Source organism: Pleurodeles waltl, chromosome 3_2 (assembly GCF_031143425.1).
Source record: "Pleurodeles waltl isolate 20211129_DDA chromosome 3_2, aPleWal1.hap1.20221129, whole genome shotgun sequence".
Classification (NCBI taxonomy): Eukaryota; Metazoa; Chordata; class Amphibia; order Caudata; family Salamandridae; genus Pleurodeles; species Pleurodeles waltl.
The window spans coordinates 83,656,841-83,670,825 of NC_090441.1; the positions used below are offsets into that span (position 1 = coordinate 83,656,841).

The 13,985-nt window shown below is 46.6% G+C and overlaps 1 protein-coding gene across 2 annotated transcripts in view; it reads left to right on the forward strand.

Annotated features, from left to right (window-relative positions):
- The first annotated feature begins 6,976 nt into the window (after positions 1-6,976).
- Positions 6,977-13,985, forward strand: part of MTMR4 (myotubularin related protein 4) — a 570,772-nt gene continuing 563,763 nt past the window's right edge. Inside the window, exon 1 of one of the 2 annotated variants that reach the window (XM_069226856.1) lies at positions 6,977-7,308. The gene's annotated coding sequence lies outside the window, so the exon portion shown is untranslated. The remainder of the gene's footprint in view (positions 7,309-13,985) is intronic. The other variant, XM_069226854.1, reaches the window with a different exon arrangement.

Here is a 13,985-nt window from a genome sequence, read left to right on the forward strand (position 1 = left end):
GGGCGACAGATGCTTCCGGGGTGGGAGTATGGGGAGGAGGGTGGTTGGGGGGAGGGGTTTTTGAAGTTAGCCTAGATAGGAAGAAGTTGCTTAGCTTCCTTATTATTTTACTGTTTTGTTTGAAATGGTCGTCCCTGGGTCCACAGCCTGACACTCAGCCCTATGCACCACCTATACAATTCACGCCTGGCACTCATTAACTCAGGTTCTTTCTTGGAACGTAAATGGTCTGTTGGATAAGATTAAGAGGTCAGCAGTATTTAACACTCTCCGCAGATACTCCCCCTTAGTGGTCCTTCTGCAGGAAACCCACCTCCTTGGGACTAGGTGCCCCATGCTCATACGGGGAGGGTATGACAGAGTATACCACGCAGGCTTCTCCAGGGGCTCTAGAGGGGTAGCCATTTTACTTCACCGCTCTCTGCCTGTGGTGATCACAGCAACACAGGCCGACCCACAGGGCAGATTTGTAGTGGCTACGGGGACTCTTCATGGAACTCCGATAAATTTTATATCTGCGTATGCCCCCCCGACGAGACTTGATGCCTTCTTGCACTCGCTTCGCCGAGTGGTTGTGGGATTGCCCCAGGGGACCACCCTGCTGGGAGGGGACTTCAACGCGGTTCTCGATCCGGATTTGGATGTATCCGGCGAGATTACGGCCAGTAGATTAGCCAGGGCTTCGGCTCTTACTGGTTGGACCGAGAGCCTTGGCCTCTGCGAGGTATGGAGAACTTGGCACCCTAGGGATCGCAACTACACCCACACGTCGGCCGCCCACCGGACGCAATCCAGAATTGATCTGGTATTCATGTCTGCTCTGGACCTCTCGAGTGTCACAGGGGCAGAGATACTCCCCCGGGGAGTCTCGGACCACGCACCAGTGCGGGTCCGACTGGGTGGAGCGGATCCCTCTAAACGCCCAGTATGGCGCCTAAACGCATGGTATTTACAAGACAAAGACTACACCCAAGAGATCAGAAATCAACTAACTCAATACTTCGATCTGAATCTGGGGTCGGTCCGCTCCCCAGGATCATTATGGGCCGCCTGTAAGGCTACCCTCAGAGGGCATGCCAAGTACCTTCTCCGTACCCGCGAGCGGGACAGGAACTCCCAGATCTCTGACCTGGAGGCCAGGGCTCTGAGACTGGAACGCCAACAAATGACTTCTTCGTCTGCCGCTGCCCTGAGACAGCTGACTATGGTTAGAGAAGAAATTAAACACATAATGCTAGATTCAGCCAGGTGCATTTGGAGAGCTTCGGTGGCCCGTATATATGGCTGGGGGGACAAAAATGGGAAGCTCCTACATTGGCTGGCCGCGCGTCCTCTGGCCAGCAGGGTTATACCTGAGATTTTGGAGCCCTCAGGCGCCCTCTCTAGGACACCAGCTGCAATCGCACAAAGTTTTGCGTCCTACTATGCCCACCTCTATGCAATGCACCCCCGCCCCGCTATTGAGAAAGAGACTCCCCTCCTGAATGAGAACACTCTCCCCAGGATCTCCCTGGAGGCAAGAGACAGGCTAGACGAAACTATTAGCCTTGCAGAGATCACCAGTGCAATCTCCAGCCTGGCATCGTGCAAGACCCCCGGCCCTGACGGATTCCCGGCAGAGCTATATAGCAAATGCAGTGATATACTGGGTCCCCACTTACTCAACATGTATGGGGAAGCCGAGAAACTAGGCCGATTTCCCACCGAGATTGACCAGGCGACAATAGTAGTGATTCCCAAAACTCAGCCCCCATCGAGACATTGTTCGGCATACCGACCCATCTCACTTCTAAACATTGAGATCAAAGTGCTTTCCTCGACCCTGGCCTCTAGACTGAAAGAGATAATGCCTACACTAGTGCACCCTGACCAGTGTGGCTTTATGCCCACTCGTAGCACCAGGCACTGCATTAGGCGGTTGCATCTGGCTCTGGCACATCGCAATACTCTGTCGCACGCACACTTGGCATTACTCTTGCTGGACTTTGAAAAAGCCTTTGACACAGTGGATTGGTCTTACCTTGAACTGGTCTTGCAGAAAAATGGACTCGGTCCCAGATTCCGAGGCCTGGTGAGACTCCTGTACTCCAAACCGACAGCTCGAGTCCGGGTGAATGGAGTGGTCTCTGACCCATTCCCTATTGGCCGCGGAACCCGGCAGGGTTGCCCGCTATCCCCGTTGCTCTTCGCATTAATGATAGAGCCTCTTGCGATACTGCTGCGAGGAGATCCCCTGATCGAGGGCTGGTCCTGGCCTGCCTGTGCAGAAGACCGTGTGGCGCTATACGCAGACGATGTCCTCCTATACCTATCCAACCCGGCTAAAAGTGGCCCCCGCGTGCTAGAGATCCTGGGCCTCTTCGCGGAAGCCTCGGGCTGATCCTGAACCCCGCCAAGTCCCTACTGGTCCCCCTACACCGCTCCGGGGATTGTGTGGACTGGCAGCGAAACATTCCAGTACGAAGAAATAGCTTCAAATATCTGGGAATGTATATTTCACTTCTCCCTGAGTTGACATGGGAACTTAACTTTACACCGTTAACCAGAAAAATCAGAAGTGATCTCCTACACTGGAGGACACTCCCCCTTAACCTGCTCGGTAGAATCGCGCTCTATAAGATGATGATCCTTCCTAGGCTCCTCTACCTCCTGCAAAATTTTCCCCATCCCATCCCTAGGAAATGGTTTGGGGAAATGGACTCATTGGTGCGTCAATTTATATGGAGCGGAGCCCGCCCACGATTAGCGCTCAAAACCTGCCAGAGGGATGTATATGATGGAGGTTTGGGCATGTCCAATATCCACTCCTACCACCTCGCGACACAAGTACTTGTGATTAATGACTGGATGGGTGGACAGACCCGGCGTACCGACTGGAGCTCCAAACGATGGGTTACCCACGGATTTTGGACACCCTCTATGGAGGTCCGATCTCTCGAGACGTCCCAGATGTGACCAGGGTGGTTCTACAGGGATGGCGGACGGCTCAAAAGTCAACGGGGTGGTGGGGACGACTTACCCAGCAGACCCCACTGTGGCATGGGAGGCAATTGGTGGAGGTGGCGGGCTTGGAGGGGTTTCGGAACTGGGACAACATAGGCATCTCCACACTAGGCGATGTCTGGAACGGGTCACACATACGGTCCTTTGAAGATCTCCAGAAAAACTTTTCATTAAACAAGACACAGTTCCACAGATACCTCCAGCTCCGACATGCCTTATCAGTACACATCCGAGAGGGGGAAAACATACCTGAATGCAGCCTCATGGAGGCCAAGGCATTGATGGGGAGCCTAGGTAGGGGAGGTGTTTCCCAGATATATCGCACCCTGGTCTCCGGCACCTCGGGCTCCCTGGGGGTGCTTCGCCAGAGATGGGAGGAGTGGGTGGGCCCCATGGAAGAGATGGAATGGGGTGAGGTGCTAATGGCTCCGCGGGCCCTGGCGATCGCCACCCGTTTCATATTGATACAAACTTACTTTTTGCACACAGCATACCTCACACCCGACAAACTACACAGAGCGGGCCTCCGCCCCAACGCGGAGTGCCCTCGCTGCAGAAACCTTACAGCTGACTTCTTCCACATGGTGTGGACCTGCCCGGCCATGGTAGCCTATTGGGGAGCGGTCCTGGGGGAGATTTCTGAGGTGTTGCAGGAGAATATAGAGAGAGAGCCTCTACCCCTCCTCCTCGGAATCATGGGTGACATCGAGCTAAGGAGACCAGATCGAATTTTCCTTGGGGTGGCGTGCTTAGTGGCTAAGAGGGACATAGTGGCAAACTGGAAGGCCAAGAATGCCCCATCGTTGGCTAAATGGAGACAGGGAGTGGATTGGTGTGCGCAGAGTGAAAAACTTGTATATGAGGCTAGAGGATGTCCGAATAAATATAATAGGATATGGGGGAAATGGGAGGCCGCACTAGGCTCCTGAATACTATGTTATCTGTTATCTTTAATATTAGTGCTATCTGGGATCACAGGTTCGACCAATGTTGGATGCCCGTTGGCATCGTGTTATGACCTTTGTATCATGGTTATTTTTTCTTTTGCAAAAATCAATACAAATTCTTTATCAAAAAAAAATATGACACCTTCCAGGGGTAAAACTCTTGTCGAGATATCTGGGAGTCTCATCCTGAAGTTTCTTCCTGGTAAAGTATTGGTTGTCCTGACAACTTAAAAGAAAGCGCAGAATCAAAATAACATCCCAGAAGCCAGCGTACCTGGGTTACGGGCTACTAGACAATCTAACGCCCTTCCTGAGTCTACAAACCCAAAGATGTTCATCCACTGGGGTGTTGTTGATGGGATGAAAGAATTCATGGTGCAATACGCTAGGGATGTATGTGCCAACTCTGCCAAGATGGCCCTGCAAGACTAAAATATTCTGACGGGTGTGGGGGTCCTGCAGAATCAATGGGAAGGATAGCTGCTTCCATGAAAGCTCCAGAGTCGGTAACAATGCCTGTGATTTCCAAACTGGAGTCACCAGAACCAAAGATGCTCTCTGACGTTGGGCTTGGGCTGCTACTATTGATATCATTAAGAAGGGTGGAAAGGCATAGGGGTTGTCCGCTTGTCCAGTCCTGTAGGAAAGCATCCAATGCCAAATCCCTGGGGTCCGGACGGCAACTCATGTACTGTGGAAGTTGAACATTCAGCCTGGATGCAAACAGATCCACATTACATGGGCCCCATTTGATCATCAAGATGAGGAACACTGTGTGTTTCAGTTGCCAATTACTGGAATCCTTGATTTATCTGGAGTTCCAGTCTGTCATCGTGTTACGTATGCCTGGAAGATATTCAGCCCATCACTGATATCTGACGTTGGAGACAGGAACGCCAAAAATCCTTGGCTGATTCCGCCAGCGATCTTGAGCGAGTGCCCCCTAGGCGGTTGATGTATTGAACTGCTGATACATTGTCCATCCACAGTAGGGTGCAGCAGGAGACTCTGTCCCAAGTAAGAGACCGGATCGCAAAGAACCCGCTAGGAGTTCCAGGCAGTTGATGTGTAAGTTCAGCTCATCCTCCGTCTATCTGCTTCCCATGGAGACCTCGTCACATCTGGCTCTCTAGCCCCTTTGGCAGACATCTGACTCTATGATCAGACCCGAAGATCACTCTGCCATTCCATACCTCCATGTGGTCTATTCACCTTTGTAACTCTGTCCTGGCCTCCTTTATAAAAAGTGATCAGCTCCGAGTAGATAAGGCTACTCTGAAGGTGAGCTCTCTTCAAGCTTTGCAGTGCTCTGTAGTGCAGGGGACCTGGAAAGATAGCTTGGATCGACGAGGACAACAACCCAACTATCCTGGCCAGCTGCCAGAGGGAAATCCTGTCTCAGGACTTTAGCCAATTCCCTCTTTATCTTGGAAATTCTCTACTCTGGCAAACTCAGAGTAGCTGACTTTGAGTCAATAAGAAATCCCTGGAAGGTCGTCTTCTGTGATGGGGTCAACTCCGATTTCTGTCTGTTGATGACAAAACACCAGATCCTGAAGGAGTGCAATAGTAATGTTCAAGTGTAATATCAGTTGGGTTCAGGACTGATCGGAGAAGGAGTTTGGTAAAGCATATTCATATTCAATGCACTTGGATAGGAATTGTTGTGTCCGTTCTTTGTTTTTACTTTTTTTTAACTATATGGTAAAGTTAAAAATTGAGTGAATGTTCGGTTCCCCCCAAATAGTGATCAAGGCTATGGCCGAAACATGTTGGGAGTAAACCGTCTGCAGTATTACATTTGTTTTGCAAATGCATCCATGAGTGTCCGGGACTTCTTTTTGAATGAGAATGAATATATATATATATATATATATATATATATATATAAAAACATATGTTCCTCTTTCTTCTCTGCTCGTCAGTTAAGTGCGATTTTCTTTGGGGAAAGAATTGTATTTGCTGTCTTTCTATTAATTATTGTTGATTAGTGTCATTGTGATTGCGTACACGCAGTAGGCTTCGGTCCAGGCAGAGAAGAGTTGGTGCATGAATTATTAAGGCTACCGGAGCCCACTGCGGACCGCTTTACTCAAGATCCTCCACAACTCCGGGTGAAAGTTCTGTGTGCGCGCGCACACACACACACACACACTGGACTAAGTTATGACTGGTTACTGGTTGTTATGACTACCTATTCCCTGTGGATCATGGGAAATGTAGTGAATGTATATTTTTACTTATACTCTTTGAAGCTGCTGGTTAATAAAAAGTGAAGGGAAAAGTGCATAATCCTCCCCTTAGTTTCTGACCATAACTCGGATTCAAAAGGACCAGAGTAGTCACTCTTGTTTATGGGCGTTCCATGCCGCAGTTTGGTTGAGTTTGTCCAAGGGTCTTGGAGTTGCTGATGGAGATAGAGCTGGTTCTGAGTTAGTTACCCTTGTTACAGTTACTCTTTGGACATTTATCATGGACTGTCACTGTGCAAGGAAAAAGTCCTGATGTTTGCAATATTTGAAGAATCTGATGGGCCATTATTGGTGGATTGGTAGCATGTTGGGAAACATAGTTGAACTGTTTTTATTGGCTGCTGTTGAAATAAGCAGTACAGGAAGAGAAGCATAAGACTCACCTCCTTGTCCTTAATAGAATTTAAAATTCTTGGCGGGTAAGCTAGCAAATTTTTCATTCAACATTTCCAAAGTCGGCAGCTCTGCTTAACATAGTGTGTTGAAAGCCTCAGTCAAAGACTCGCTTGGCCGCCATATCAGATAGGGATTCGTCGAAGTCAAGTCAATCACACGTACCTACAACTTCGGAAGGATTTCTCCCTTCTAAAAATGTCCGGCGCTTCGGGGAAAAATACTGCCTTTAGAGCCCTTTTTTGTTTCTTGTGTCACGTGGGCCGAACACACCCAGAGCAGCTTGGTGTCACCTCTATTTGCACATTGATTGGCTCCTCGGGGACGCGCTGTGATTTCTGATTGGCCTGGTCTGTATGACGCTTCTTCCTTGCATCAAGAGGTTGGGCGTCCTAACTGCACAAGTTGCGCAGCTCGAGCTGTTGTTGAAAGCTCTCGTGCCAGCCACGCCCACTATCTCGCGCGCTCACGTGTTACGCTTTACAGAAGGCTATAGTAGAAAGGCGGGGCTAATTCTACCGCCGCCGAATGGTTGACCTTTCACAGCTGGCGGGGTAGCCATTGGCCGCCAGTAGTACTCCTCGATTATCATTGGCGGTTGTTGGTGAGCTCTTTCGTGGGTAAGGCGGGGATTGGCTGAGATAGGGTCTCTGTACGCGGAAACGGCGGCGGGTGAAGGGGCCTGAGTCACCGTCTGAGGGAGGTAGTGGTCGGTGAGTAGACCTCTTGGGGGAGTAGGACACGCTTTCTTTACTGTGAGGGCTCTGAAGTGCCACATAAATGTCTTTGCATCTGGGAGGCGAGTTCCTACCGGAGGGGGCGCTAAGGTGTGAACTGTGCGGCCTTTAGGATAGGTGTGTGTGCGCATAAGTGGGCGTGTGGCCTAAAGAGAGGGGTGTGCGCGACTGGTCCTGTGCCTACAGTAAGGACTGCAAACTGTCAGTGAGTGGTAGGTGTGGCACATAGCGTTAACCTGAACTTGGTGTTAAAAGAACACGGGGATGGTGTCTGCGAGAGTGGTTGGCGAGGTTGTGGTATACGAAAGGGATTAACAACCGACTGCGGCGTATTTTTGGTCTAATGTTTACAAAATGAGCGTCAAAGATAAAGCCTTCTTTAACTCTATAGCGACGGACTGCGGTAATCAATCCTATACTGACACATGATGCAAATTTGTACGGTGGTTACATTAAGTTAGCTCGTTTAGTAACCGGATTTATGTCGTCAGTAGTCCGATTAAGATGTTAAAGTAAATTGAGACATCAACCAGTCGACAATGCCCGAATTATTATTATTATAAATGTAAATAGGTCAGGTAGAATTTTACAGTATTAGGCCTATCTGCCATACGCAGTTTGCTACTTAAAGCAGAACTTCTTTGCTGGCCTGCTATTTAAGGTGTCATCCTGACGAGTAGTCATCTTGACGGTGAAATGCCAAAATGCTGATGAGGCTCTCCACCTAGTCCTCTCACCCTAGGTCTTTACAAAACCTAGTTCTTGATGGGTGCAGTTGCTTGGTTCCACAAATATTATTATCTTCCTTATTCAGATGGGATTTCCAAAGGGACATGTCTCTGGCCTTGCTGGAGTAGTCAGCCTTCGGAGGCTGAGCCTAACGTGACTGAGGGCTTAGGAATCACCTCCGCAGTTTATAACCACCCCCGCATTGCAGTAAAACCAGGGAGTGCAAGCAGGGCCGGCCTTTGCTCAAAAAGCGCCTAGGATATAACTAAATTTGCTGCCCTTAAGCTCCTGCATTTCATCCTAGTTGTTGTCTGTAATTTGAAATATGCAAGGAGCAAACAATTCTCAGGTTTTTTTTTAAATATAAAATATTCGTTTTGTTTGCATCATGGTACTTGAAGTTCTATATATTATAGTGATGAGTAACACAACTGCAATGGCTAGAATCCAAAGAGAAACTAGAACTTAATCAAATAGGACTAATAGAGTTGCACAGTAGTTTCGTACTTCTCAGCAGTTTGTAATCAGAAAGATGTAAGATGTTTCATGTTTAGAAAGCAGTAATTAGCATTTGGTTTTGTAGAGGTTCAGCTGCTCCTGACTGAGAACTTCACTGACTGTCTGTCTCCTGTCCTCGCTGCACATTTATTCCTTGCTGCTGCTACTGAGTAAAATGTGAAAAGAAAAGTGACTGGGTTGGGGTTGCCCTGTCCAATTCTCACCTGAATCACCAACAGCTCCTTCCTGCAAGTGGCAAATTGGAAATTATTGAGGAGGGTGAGAAGATGGGAGAGAGGGAGGATTTTATTGGGGAGCATGCAGACTGTACAAGGAGAAAAGAATGATTAAATACAGTGTGGGCTAAATTGGTGGCGCCATTTCAGAGTGAGATTGCTTAAATAACTGCGTGCAGACAGCTCCTTGCGTCCCTCCGAATGTCGACTCTCTGGGACATGGGCCTAGCTCGTATATGCTAGAGGCTGGTCCTGAGTGCACTTGCAGGAATGGACAGAGTGGGAGGACGGCAGGGCACCAAACAGGGTGCTCACCTCCCACTTATATTTGTCAGTGCCAGGTGGCCCGAAAGTCCAGTCAGCACTGTAGTGCTTTCAATCAGGTAGACTTTTAAGCATTGTAGCAGAAGTTGCTTGATCAGTTATTTTAAAAATAATTATACCTTACCACCTTGGGAATAATGGGCACGTGGTTAAAAGATTTGTTTGCTAGTGTTAGTGCATCAGGGCTGTGTCCTCCCTCCACGCCTTTAAATAATTTTTAGAAATGGGGTCTCTAGTTGGCAGTGGTTTGCACCCTGTTCAAGTAGGGCCCCTCGCTCTAGTCGGGGTAAGGGAGCCACACATCTAAGATAACTCCTGCTCACCCTCTTGCTGGCATGGCATGAGCAGTCTGGCATATCTCAAAGGACATGTGTATTTTTATACACACAGTGAATACATAACCAAAGGAGTCCACACCAGTTTAGAAAAATAGCCAATATTTAGCTCAACAAGATAAAACAAAAAAAATCCAACATACACAAGTCAAAATGTCAATCAATGGATGCATTTGTTTTAGGTCAAAGTACCTTAGATGTGGCAAAAATCAAAGCACAGGAAAGGTGAGGTGCCGGAGAAGCAAGCAATGCGTCTGTTCCTTACTGTCAGGGTAGATGATGAATCGTTTCCTTACGTTCGCAAGGAGGTGATGTGTTGGTTCCTTACTGTCAGGGGAGGTGATGCGTCAGTTTCTGGACATGCAGCCCCAGTTCCTTGCTGTGGTGTCGATGAAGTAATATACGCCCAACGACGATGCATCAAAAATCCAGTTCTGATGTGTTGGTCTACAGCAGTAAAGCATGTGTTGTTGATTCTGCAACTGCAGTGTGGCACTACGTTGGATCTTTACAGTGATGGGTTGATTCCTGCAACAAAGGAGGTGCTGCATTAGATCCTTCCAGTTATGCAACTATTTACTGCAGCTCTGGGAATCCATGTGTGGATTTTCTCTTTAAGATCACCAGAACCCACTTTCAAGGGCCCAGGGACTGGATTTGGCACCACTTGGCAAGCCAGGACTTCCAGCAAGAGAGCCCAGGTATTGATAGATAAAGTCTTTGATGACTTTGAGACTTCGTAACAGGGGCAAGCTCATCTTAAGCCCTTGGAGAACCTTGGAAGCAGGATATAGAATGCCAAGTCCAGCCCTTTCACTCACAGGACAGAAGCAGCAGGCCAGCACAACAAAGCAACAGGCAGAGTGGCAGTCTGTCATAAAGCATCCAGCTCTTCTCTCTGGCAGAATGTACTCAGTCCAGAAGTGTTCTAACTAGGTGATGTCAGAGGTCCAGTACTTATACCCATTTCTGTCTTTAAAGTAGGCCAACTTTAAGAGAAGTCTTTGTAGTGCACAAGAACCTGCCATGGGCCCCAGACCGGCCCCAGGGAGTTGGAGACTGCTTTGGTTGAGGTCAGGTGTAAGTGTCAGCTACTCCCACCAGTCTATCTCAGGAAGACCTATGGGCTTGTTGATGAGACATCAGGATATGCAGGGCACACCTCAGCTCCCTTTGTGTGAGTGAATGCCCAAACCCCCCAACTGTCACCCTGACCCAGATGTTTATTCAGCAGACAGGCAGAGGCACAGAATGGTTAAGCAAGAAAATGCCCACTTACTAAAGTGGTATTTTCAAATTTACAATTCAAAAACCATCTCCACTAAAAGATGTATTTTTAAATTGTGAGTTCAGAAACCCCAAGCACCATATCTGTTTCTGCTCCCAATTGGAAATTACACGTAAAATATATTTCAAGGCAATCCCCATGTTACCCTATGGGGGAGGATAGGTCTTGCCAAAGTGAAAAAATTAAATTAGCAGTATTTCACTATCTGCACATGTAAAGCACACCAGTACATGTCCTACCTTTTTAAATACACTGCTCCCTGCAATTGGGGCAGCCTTAGGCCTACATTAGGGGTGACCTACGGGTAATAAAGGGGAAGGTTTGAGCTTGGCAATTGGGTGTGCTTACCAGGTTGACGTGTGCGCAAACACACACTGCAGTGGCAGACCTGAGGCATGTTTGCAGGGCTACTTGTGAAAGGCGCAATCAGTGCTGCAGGCCCACTAGTAGCATTTGATTTACAGGCCGTGGGCCCACCTGGGGCACAATATTATTGATTTACTAGTAAATCAAATATGCCAATCATGGATAAACCAATCACCAATATAGTTTAGGTAGGGAGCACTTACAGGCTAGCACTGGTCAGAAATGGTAGAGTGCCAAGAGTCCTAAAGCCAGCAAAAACAAAATTCAGCACAGGAACAACACAGGAGTTCACAAGCAAAAGGACAGGGGAAATCACGGCAAGAGTAACCGTCTGTCATTGCCAAAACGTAACATGTGACAAATGTACCGGATGATAAACTTTCAATGGTACAGGAAAGAAACACAAGGTAAAGTTGTTAATTGAGCCTACTTTTAGAAATATGCTCATGATTTGATGGCTTTCTTGTCTCTCGATTTACCTGTCCTTCCTTTGTCTCCTCTCTGGAGCATTTATTTATCATGTTTTGATTTGACGACTTGTTGTTCTACTACTTACTTTTACAAAGAAGCTTTTTTGTTTTTGTTCTGGTGGCCAAAACCTTTTAAAATTACCGTTTGAGAGACCTTTGACAGGTTTAACGCCTAAACGGCTAGAAGTATTTTAATTACATTTGGCAGGAAAATAGTTAAGATCTGGAAGGGATCCTTTTTGTTTTTTTCAAATGAATTGGTTCAGAATTTATTCCGTTATAAGGCACACAAACTTTGTGGTGTCTCAGGCCACTGGATACAGCCGTAGTGCCGTCGTACATGATGATGACCATGCACAGTATGATTGGCTAATAAAAGCCTTTACAATATGAAGAGGCAGCCATCTTGTTTAAAGCAGGTTTAATGTGTTGTGTGTTTTGAATATAAAATGTAGGTGATTAAAATAGCCTCTGTAGAAAACTGTTAGTTTTGAAATATCTTTTTTTTTTTTTTTTTTTGTATTTTTTTTTTTTTTTTTTTTCCACAGAGTACCGTGGTAATATCTAAGAAGTACCGTGGTACTCAAAATAAAAAATCTGTAGATCACTCCACTCTGCCCCATTCTAGTGGGCCCCCAACTCCACTGGATCCCCTAACTCCACTGGATCCCACTCCATAACTCGGCTCACCATCACTCCACTCTGTTATTCCACTGCACCTCCTCCACTGTATACCGCTCCACTCTACCATACACTACTGTACACTGCTGCACTGTATGCTACTCCACTGTATGTCTGTCTATTATATTCCACTCAATGTCACTCTGCTCTACACCTCTCCAATACTCTACTTCACTGTACTCTGCGCCACTCAATGTGTACCACTCCACTCTTTGCCACTCCCCCGTATGCTGTTGCACTCTGCCCCACTCCAGTTTATGCCACTCAACTGAATGCCACTACATTCTTCTCTACTTAACTGTGTACCATTTCACTGTATGACAATCCACTTTGCTATTCCACTGTATGCTGCTCCACACTATTCCACCATATGCTGTTCCACTGTATGTCAGTTCACTGTGCATCACTCCATTGTACACTACTCTGCACCAACCCACTGTATGCTGTTGCACTCTGCACCTGACCAGTCTACGCCATGCCACTCTGTGCTATTCCGTTGTATGTCCACTCTATGCAAGTCCACTGCACGCTACTTCATTCTACGCAACTCCAGTGAATGCCGCTATATGCTATTTCATTTGACTCCTCTCAACTGTATACTATTTCACTGGACTCCACTCTATTCAGTACAGTACGACACTTCCCTATACAGTATTTCAGTGTACTCCACTCTTTGGTATTCCACTGTATGCCGCAACGCTCTGTGCCATTCCAGGCTTCGCCACTGTGATTCTTTACTCCGCTCTCCGCCCCTCCACTCAAATCAAGTTTGTTACTCCACTGTACAGCATGGTATACCGGTCACTCTACACCACAATTTACTCCACCTAGCAACAGTGGACTGTATAATTTGACGCACATATTTATTAAAAATGTAAATTCAATGAAAAAAAACAAAGATGAAGGATAAGTTATAGTTTAGGAAAACTTTATTTATTCTTGCTTTACAAGCCCAAATGAAACTGTACAAACAGTAGAAATTCTAAAGTATTGTTACAACTTAAATTTGATCTATCCACCAGTTATAACTTACATTAATAATTTATGCACTCACTTCCATTCAGTCTTGTCACCTAACTTGCCACACTACGTTAACTGTAACTCATGCCTTCTCCATACATGGTTATTCCCTTGTATATTACACTTGCTTATTACATGAGTTACATATAACACGTGTAATGATAGCATTTATAACAACACTTATGACCTCTGAATTGGCATAATTTCTGAGAACTCATGCATGGTAGAGTGGTGAGTGAAGTGTCAAGACTGTTAGGAGGTGTGTGACTTGTATAAAGTAAATTAAAAGTGATGCGTAAATTATAATTTTAAGTTCAAACCATAAGTTTAGAATTGTAATGTTTATAGTTTAAGATGGGTTTGTATAGAAAGAATCAACTTTTCCGGACTATAACTCATCCTTAACCTTTGTCTGTTAAATTGATAAGAGTATACTTTCAGCCAGCCTTCTTCATCTATTGATCTGTTGTTGCCAATTGTATTCTTCTTCTGCCCACTACATCTTAGGGCTGTGGGACCGTCAGCTTCAGCCATTGGGGAACTTCAGTGTGAATGATAACATACTGCCCTTTCACAAGGAGCACGTACATACACAAAGTAGCTTGTCGGTGCCATGACATGCTTTGACTTTGAAGAAAACTTATAACCCTTGTCTAACTTTAATTTATCTTTTCTTTTAAAAATATTGTTTACCCTAGCTTTTCCT